We start from the raw sequence: 9,375 nt of genomic DNA, 5'->3' as shown, positions 1-9,375 counted from the left end.
TCTTTCTTTTTTAAAGTTTATCTATTTATTTTGAGAAAGAGAGTACAAGTGGGGGAGGGGCAGAAAGACAGAGAGAGACAGAGAGAGAGAGAGAGAGAGAGAGAGAGAGAGAGAGAGAGAGAATCCCAAGCAAGCTCTGCACAGCCAACGCCAGCACAGAGCCCAATGCAGGGTTTGATGTAGGGCTCAGTGTGGTGTTATATGCAGGGCTCGAACCCAAAAACTGTGAGATCATGACCTGAGCCAAAATCAAGAGTTGGACACCAACCAACTGAATCACCCAGATGCCCTCTTCTCTTCACTTTTTAATTGGATTTTTGTTTTCTTTTTATCGAGTTTTAAAAATTCCTTGTATATTATCAGATATGTTTTGTAAAGACTTTCTTCTAGTCTGAAGCTTTTCATTTCATTCTCTTAGCTAGCCTTTCACAGAACAGAACCTTTTAATCTTAATAAAACCTGACTTATTAATTTTTTCTTTCATGGATTATGCTTTTGGTGGCGTATCTAAAACATTATTGCCAAGCCCAAGATCACCTAGATTATCTCCTATGTTGCCTCTTAGAAGTTTTATAGTTTTGCATTTTACATTTCAATCTATAATTCATTTCAGTTAATTGCTTTTTTTAGAACAATTGAGAAAAATAAAATTCTAGTTTATCGTTGGACAACACTGTTTCACACATATATGAAACAGGCCGGAAAAATAAATAAATAAACAGCAACTCCGGGGCGCCTGGGTGGCGCAGTCGGTTAAGCGTCCGACTTCAGCCAGGTCACGATCTCGCGGTCCGTGAGTTCGAGCCCCGCGTTGGGCTCTGGGCTGATGGCTCAGAGCCTGGAGCCTGTTTCCGATTCTGTGTCTCCCTCTCTCTCTGCCCCTCCCCCGTTCACGCTCTGTCTCTCTCTGTCCCAAAAATAAATAAACGTTCAAAAAAAAAATTTTTTTTTTAAAAAAAACAGCAACTTCACTGACAAAAAAAGGAAAAAAAAAAAACACCTTTATCTTTGGCCTTTTTAACTATCTCATACAAAGCAACTACTTAAAGTATAGCTAAGTACACACAAAAAAAGTTACCAAAATGCTCAGAATAAGATTGGTTTCTTGTTGTCGTTTTTGCTTTTTTTTTTTTTTTTAACAAAGTTTTATTTCTCCTTTGAGATTATAATGAACATGGACACACCACAAGTAGAGTCAGAAGGAGGACAGAGAATGTTCCAAAGGCTGGTTTGGTCATCAGAGGTCATTAAAAATAACCCCTAAAAACATGTAGAGAGAGAGGGAGAGAATTCCAAGCAAGTTCTGCACTGTCAGCACAGAGCCTGACTTGGGGTTTGATTTCATGAACCACGAGATCATGACCTGAGCTGAAATCAAGAGTCAGATGCTTAATCAACTGAGCCACCCACACGCCCCCCCCACACACACCTTTTCTTTTTCCTTTTTTTAATTCCTGAGAACTACGAATTCCTTGCAAGTGCAGCTTGTTTCTGCAGATTATTTTCCAAACATGTACAAAATGGAACCAAAATGGAGAATCCCTTAAGAACCGGAAGAGGTGAAACATTTAAAGCTACATTATCTGGTAGCAAGTGTTCCAGCCTTCAGTTGCCAGCCACTTCCTCATCCTGTTCCCAAGAGTTAGCTGGATGAAAACATCTTCCCAGTGATTGTTTTCACTTCTTTTTTCTTGGCACCTGGGCATGCATGATTTAGCACCTTGAGGAATGTGTTTGCCTGCATACTTGTGTGAATATGGGCCTGAAAGTCCTTGATGTGGTAGTGCAAATAGTCCCAGAACATGGGAATCACCCAGAACATGGTGTTGTCTTAAGACTGGCATTGGTATAGTGAGGGAACAGCATGAAGCTAAGATAGCCAGTGTTGTCACCCATGATAGCATCTGTCTTTCAGCTTGAGAGGAGTTTCCCTGTGGCTAAAGAGAACCTGTAGAGCTGTATGGCTGGCTCTGCCTCCTTCTTCGAAGTCCTGCATGAACACTTTTCCAATGGCCACATCATCAACATCCTTAAGCACTATGCTAAAGACGACTGTGACTCTGTCTTTTTAAGACTCGGCATACATGGCCTCATCATCCCTACATGGATAACTGCCCTGTTCTCTCCTTCTTTATCCTCTTCTTGGAACTGGAAGTATTTCTCAAAGACAGAGGCAAAACAATTTCATTTCAACATGCCAACCTGATGCACAGTGGAATCTTGGATGCCGGCAGATTTCCAAAGTCACAATAGCAAAAAAGATATTGTATCCTGACTCAGGATTTACCAAGAAGCTCCCATACACTCTCTTTAATAACTCATCAGCACTATGTGCCTCGATTCCTTGCTGAATTTCAAAGAAATACTGACCATCACTTTTGTTTTGTCTCCATTAGGATTTGAAATACGATAGCGGACTCCATCAAAATCTGCACATGTGACTGCTGCTTCTGGTTTGCTGTGAGGGGCTGCATTCTTGAAATTCAGTGCCAGCATCTCCTCAATGATGCACTTGTTTGCCTCCAGCAGGATCCTGGCAGCAGTTGGCCCCAACGCCTGAACCCGCCTGCCCAGCCACCTAGCCACCACCACTGCCACCTCACCCACCTATGCTGAGTGATTTATTGTTGTTGTTGCTTTTAAGCGCTTTTGAGTTTTTGCCCTGATGATGTTTTCAAAACATTTTTCATCTTTCGGGCTTTCAGATTTAATCATTGTATGATTTCCTGAACCTGGAATGGCTTCTTTGTGGAATTAGCCATTCTGTAGTATTTATTAATCATAGTATTCAGATTCTCTCAGTGGTATTTGCTTATTCCATCAAAAACTGTTAGTGATATCGTGTTTTCTGTCAAGCATCACGTAAGCAGCACATAGTTGAATTTTGATTTAAAAAATAATCTGAAAATCTTTGCTTTGCCCTTTTCCTTTTATGACATAGCTCTTCTATTTGATCTCACCTCAATCGTTTTATTGCATGTTTCTTCTTCTTCTTTTTTTTTTTTTTTTTTTTAATGATTTGAAGTTTCGTTTGCTTTCTGCCTTGTACTGTTTGGACTATACTTTATCTAAACCTGTTTTCTGGTCTTGTTTTGCTTTATTTCTCATTACATTTTAGACTTTTGCTCACTTTCTCCTTGAAAGTCTTGCTTCCTGCAGCATCCATGAAGCCATGTATCTCCTGATTCTTCCATCTTCCCTCCGGCACTTTCTTCTCAATTACGATGTTAAGCCCCTCCCTCTCTTCCCATTCCTCAAATGTTGATGCTCTTCAGAGCTCCCCTTTTCTTCCCAACCCACTTTCTCCAGGCCATTTTGACCAGTTCCTTGGATTTGTCATCCATACGTTAACAATTCCCAATCCTTCAGATCTATCCTAGATCCCTTACCTGTACTCAAGACCATAGACATATAACTAACTGCCAAATATCTCCATTTGGACACCCCACAGGCACTTTAAACACAATGTGATCAAAATGACACTTGTTTCTTTCCCAGTGAACCTGATTCTCTGCCAGAATTTTCCCTCCAGGATTTGATAGCACTATCCACTTCGATCCTAAAGCCAGAAAATCTGGGAAGATATTTAACCCTCTGGTTTCCCTCAGCCCTCATAGCTCTCACCACACCTTTCAGTATTCTTGATTCTGGATTCTACATAACAATGGAATTCATCTTCCTCTCCCTGTCCCCAGAGCTTCTGCTATGGAGTTAAGTGACTACCAGCTCTTACTTACTTAGATCCTACAAAAGCTGCCTAATTGGTCTTTTTCAATCTATCCTCCCTCCTGCAAACAGAAGAATCTTCTAAAATGCAAATCTGTGTTGCTCCCACACTTAAAACTCTTCAATGGATTTCCATTACTTTTAAATAAATCTTGGAAGGCCCTCCTTGATCTTGACCTCACTTACCTCTGCCATCTCTTCTTTTTTTTTTTTTTTTCCTGCCACCTCTCCTTGAGCCACCCTCTCTATCTCACTATATTCTCCAGCAATAGCTATACTACGTTTATGTTAGCTCCTTGGACATGCCATGAACCCTATGGCAGCCACTGTAAATTGCCACCAGTATCCATCCATTTTCTTCTTTTTAAAGAATTGATCTTACTCCAGATTTAGTAGGGTGCATAACTGCTGGTTACTACTTTTACCAGCCACCCCTGCTGTTAGGTGTGGCTCTGTGACCAGGCTTTCATGAATGGAATGTCTGGAAGAGTGATATGTGCAACTTTAATGTCACTTCCTTAAAAATAAGTTGATTGCCGTTCATTCTTTTCGTGGGGCTGGAGTGTGAATGTGGAGCTGGTGAACAACTTTTGACCATGAGAATGAGGAAACACACAAGGAGGTTGGGAAGGCTATAAAACGGAAGGGACCTGTGACCATGAAGGACTATGTGGCATACAGATTTTTGAGTTCTTAATTATAGCAGTTTAGCCTATGTATCAGTCAGGATCACTTGGGTAATGCTGCAGTAACAAACAACTCTTAAAGCTAAGTGGCTTAACACAACAAAGGTTTATTTTTCACTCATGCTACAAGTACAGCACAGTAAAGTGGCTTTGCTCACGTGGTCATTCAGGGACCCAGCCTAATAGATGGCTTCATCTAAATATATTCTTTAATGAGGACATAGGAGAGAAGGACACTTGGCAAACTGTGTTCTGTCTCTTAAAGTTTCCAGCTGGGAGTCAGGCACACTACACTCAGGGTGCAAGTCATACTGTCTCACCTAATTCAAAGAGGATTGAGGACAGATAATCCTATCATGTTTCCAGAAGGAAGGGAAGACCAGAATATGTGTGACTAGTCCTGATGACTAGCTCAGCTTCTGCCTTAATGTGTCTTAACTGGTGTTCCCTCAAAAGAGGTAACCTCTGTTTCTCTTGCTTAAGAGAAATGTTTCGTAGGATGTTTTCTTTATGTTTCCAAATATATATTTCAAAGATCTCACAAGACTATATCTTCTTCTTAATCCTTCCTGCAATAATTACCCTTGGGAATCCTAAAGTAACTGTTCCCTTTGCATAATATTTTCCTAAATATTTATCTCAATATCTGAACTCTCTCCAAAGCTCCAGTCCTAGATTTCCAACTGCCAATACCTGTCAAACTTGGCAAGCTTAAAACAATTGACTGCAGTACTTAAATCTGATTCTTCTGAGTTTATATTCTTATTTTCTTTTATCTCTGTATCTCCAGGCCTTAGAATTAGGGCCTGGAATGAGAGGGGGCACTGCATACTTAATGAATGAATGAATATTATAAAGATTTTTATTTATTTTAAATGTTTATTTATTTTGAGAGAGAGCATGAACAGGGGGAGGGGCACAGAGAGGAGGAGAGAGAATCCCAAGCAGGGTCTGTGCTATCAGCATGGAGCCTGACACAGGGCTCCGTCTCACGAGCTGGGAACTCATGACCTGAGCCAAAATCAAGAGTCAGGCGCTCAACCGACGGAGCCGCCCAGGTGCCCCTGTAAAGATCTGACAATGGCTTGCGAACCAGGAATCTTCTCTGATTCCAATTTCCTCCTTACGAGCCTGCGCACAGTCCTTCTCCTCGCCACAATTGGCTAGTCCAGTGCTCTTTGCCTAGCAACTAAATGATTACAATAGTTTTCTCACAGTTATCCCCATCAACATATTTTTTTCATTCTTCAACCTACTTTATGCAATGTTCCCATATTAATTTCCTCGAAGCATGTGACATTCTACAGCCCTGTAAGGAGTGCAATCACACGCAAGCAGCATGGTATGTTCTGAAGGTAAGCACAAATAAGGCACAGTCTCCACGCTTGAGCAGCTTACAGTCCAGTGGGAGACAGACATGTGTCTAGAGACACAGAACCGGGAAAGCAGAGCCAAAAACAGAGGAGCACAAAGGTGGAGTGACAGATGTGACAGATGTTGAATCAGCCAAGGAGTCAGAGAAATGGAGTCACTTACTTCATGTCCTAACAGACAATTAGACATTCTCCAGAATCAGCATTAGATGGAAATAGGAATGATTCCTGTTTTGAGTCAGGAGGGGGAAGAACTGGGCACCAACTGGGGTTAGTTTGGGAGTGGGCAGGGATTGACCGCAATTTTTTCTGAGGACCTCTGTTTTCTCTCTGATGCGTGAGAAGGACAAAGGATGAGTCACTGTGCTGTGTAGTCCTCCAGGAAGGCCTGGATGTGCTGCCAGCTGGTGAGGATGGCTTGGTTCCCCATACCTGCTGGAAACCTCTAGCTACGTCCGCAGCATTCGATTTAATTCTACAAACAGGTACTGATGTACTGGGACCAGTGTTTGGCTACAGTAGGTAGCTGCTCTTCCTTGTCCTTCCTTGCACATCTCCAGAATTCAAGCTGTGTTTTGGCTTTCACAAGAATACTCAGATATACACTGCTTTCCAGGGGAGGGAGCCTGAAGTCAAATGAATTGCTGCATGGATTTTGTAAATTCAGAGCAGACCAAATTGCTTAGAAGCAAAGCCTTGGCAATGTTTTATTTACACAAGCCAGGCTTTTTTCAGAAAGAAAATAAGAGGGTTTGGGTTGGGGAAGGGGGCCGGGAGGAGTATTATTTTTGGAAATCCAAGGGCTGAATATGAATATAGAGCCAAAGCCTGGAAAATTAAAAGCATAGATTTTGGGAAGGGAAAGATCATCCTGTCCCCTGACTGCACCCCGCCCCCGCCCCGCCACCACATGCACCCCATCAAAAGGAATATAGTCTGACCAGCAGGCAGGAAGATGTGGAATTTTGTAGTTTACTTTAAGTGTGCCTTTTGTGCAAGGCCCTTGGAGAATAAAACAGATCATGTGATCTGATGAAGGTGATGGACAAATCCTCTTAACAGAAGCACACGAGGAGTGTTCTTTGTCTTCCTACTGACCTAGACTTTGTTATGATTCCTGGCTCTTATGCTTGGGATTCCAGAAGCATACAGTTTTTTACAAGATACTCTAGAAATGTTCATGGACCTTTCCCTGATGAATTTCCAAAAGGACTAGAAATGCCACTTTAGAAAATACACAGGATGCTGAGGTCACGTACATGAGCTGCCAAACACCAGCAGAGACAGGGCATTGGATTAAGCAGAATTGTACCCCACCCCCTGCCTCACTCATTCGATGAACCCGTAAAAAAGACAACCGGAGGCTTTCTGAAAGAGAAAATCTAAGCTTCTGTCCTCCAAGGCACGCACACCCTAGAAAAGACTTAATAGCTAACTAATAATTACCAGGGAAATCAAATTACCTTTATAATAAGAAGTACACTACTCTTACTTTACACGAAGAACTGCTGAGGATTACCTTGAAATCTCCTTGAAATTGGTCTAGAATTGCTTTATGGTAAAGAACCTAAAAGACACGTTTTCTTTCATTCTCTCTTTCAGGCAGATTTGTAAGAAAAAAATTAATGCTATGAAGCCAGCCATTTCTTTTCAAAAGATAGATCCTCCCCTGCCACACCTATTTTTTTTTTTTCAATATAGAACTTTAGTATTGCTCAAAAGGATATGAGCATGTCAGGTGGCCTTTAAAAAATCCTTTTAAAAGAAAGAAAAAAAAATAATCCAGACAGACAGGAAATCACCAGAATTCCTTTAACTCTTTATAATTTCTGGAAACGAGGACACCTAGGGGCACCTGGGTGGCTCAGTAAGCGTCTGACTTCAGCTCAGGGTATGATCTCACAGTTCATGAGTTCTGGCCCCACATCGGGCTCTCTGCTGTCAGCACAGAGTCTGCTTCAGATCCGCTGTCCCCCACCCCCTCGTCCCCTCCTCAACTTGTTCTAAATAAATAAATAAACTTAAAAAAATAATAATTTCTGGAACTGAGAGAAGAGCTTGGAGTGTGGTTAATTTCTCCCCAAGGAAATGTCAAACTCTCATCAGTGGAGAAGCCTCTTGTCAACATTTAGGACTCCAAGGTGTGTAGGAACATGAGGAATCTTATAAGCTATTCCAGTCACCTGAACTTTTGTCAAGGCAAACCAGACCGATTCTGAACGGGTGGGTCATGGGTGCAGCCAGTGCCCCCCTGGATCCTGTCATCTGGCTGAGGCGACCATGCCCCAGCTGGTGTGAGTGTTGGCCTCTGGTGGTTCACACCTTCCCCTGTCACAAAGGCCGAGCCTTCAGCTGTGTGAGAGTCTCCTGCCTGGGAGGTCATGCCCTGCCCCAGGGATGGACGGTAGAACAGTTGGCACCCAGTGACTGCCCACAGAGGTTCAAAAGGCTGGCCTCTCCTCGGGGCATGACAAACTCTGTGGGACAGCTGTGGTCAGCGTGTCCCCTGTGGGGCCTGGCTGAAGCCAGGCCATAGCTCGTCTTGACTTAGCTTTCCTTTTTGTCAGATATCTTGCTCTTGCAACTTTCTCTCTCTGGAGAGGATTCCATCAACAAATGTCTTCCACAAGAATCCTGTCTGAGGCTCTGCTTCTCAGAAAGCCAACCTGAGACAATGCAACAGAATAAAATCTGAGACTCTCTTATGTTATTTCTACAATCCCTCTTTTCTCCTTTTTCCTCTCTATGCCAGTCAATATTCACGCTTTTCATATTTTCTTTCTTTCCTTTTTTTTTAATCAAAATCTTCCCTCAGGAAAAGATCTGACAGCTTCAGCCTCATACACATTAATGATATATTAGGCTTAAGGGTCTCTCTCTCCCAGGGTATTGGCATCTTAATGTGATACAAAGAACAGGACTGGAATTAAGGGATGCATTATTGGTGGCTCCAGAATTCTGAAGGGATGAGTTAACTTTTCAGCAACTAAACCATCACATCACAGGTCATTATGTGCTCTACCTAAACATATTTCACCTTAATTAGAAAGGGCTGATGTCATTTGCTTGTGCAAAATTAGAACTCCTGGCGTTGTCACAAGGACTCCCAGGGGCCCTTCCAGCTTCCCCGTTCTTGTGAGGTCATGAAGGGGACTCTGGAAGCAGAAGCCAAGTGTCTCTTTCCCCACTGCTGTATCTCATGGCCTCATTCTTTCCCTGGAATTATGGAAAATTAGACCTGCTAGTTCAGCATTTCTCAAAGAATTCTGTGTTCAAGCACCTTTGGAAAACATAATTTATTATCCCCTTTTCAGGAGGATGTATAGTATTGTTAATATATTAAGTCTAAGAAACAAGATTCAATATATTAAATAAATTTAAATATATTAAATAAAGAATCCTATTTAATTTACCAAGCCCAGGCCTTTCTAAACTTATCCATATTCGAATCCAGTTTTTATGGCTCATCATTTAGGAAATACCCATCTGTTCCAATCTCCTTATTTTACACACAAGATCCGGAGGCCCCGGAGTTAAGCTTCTCTGATTTCTCCAACTCCCTGGGTGACAAGCCACCTCAGTGATGTGAC

General features: G+C 42.1%; 1 pseudogene; it reads right to left on the bottom strand.

Moving 5' to 3' along the window:
• Nucleotides 1-1,592: 1,592 nt before the first annotated feature.
• Nucleotides 1,593-6,215, bottom strand: LOC112862640 (actin-related protein 2/3 complex subunit 2 pseudogene; annotated as a pseudogene).
• Nucleotides 6,216-9,375: the final 3,160 nt, after the last annotated feature.

Source organism: Puma concolor, chromosome B2 (genome assembly GCF_028749965.1).
Source record: "Puma concolor isolate L17-30 chromosome B2, mPumCon1.1.hap2, whole genome shotgun sequence".
Lineage (NCBI taxonomy): Eukaryota > Metazoa > Chordata > Mammalia > Carnivora > Felidae > Puma > Puma concolor.
Note: the sequence above shows the minus strand (reverse complement) of the source record. Positions and strands in the feature narration are given on the sequence as shown.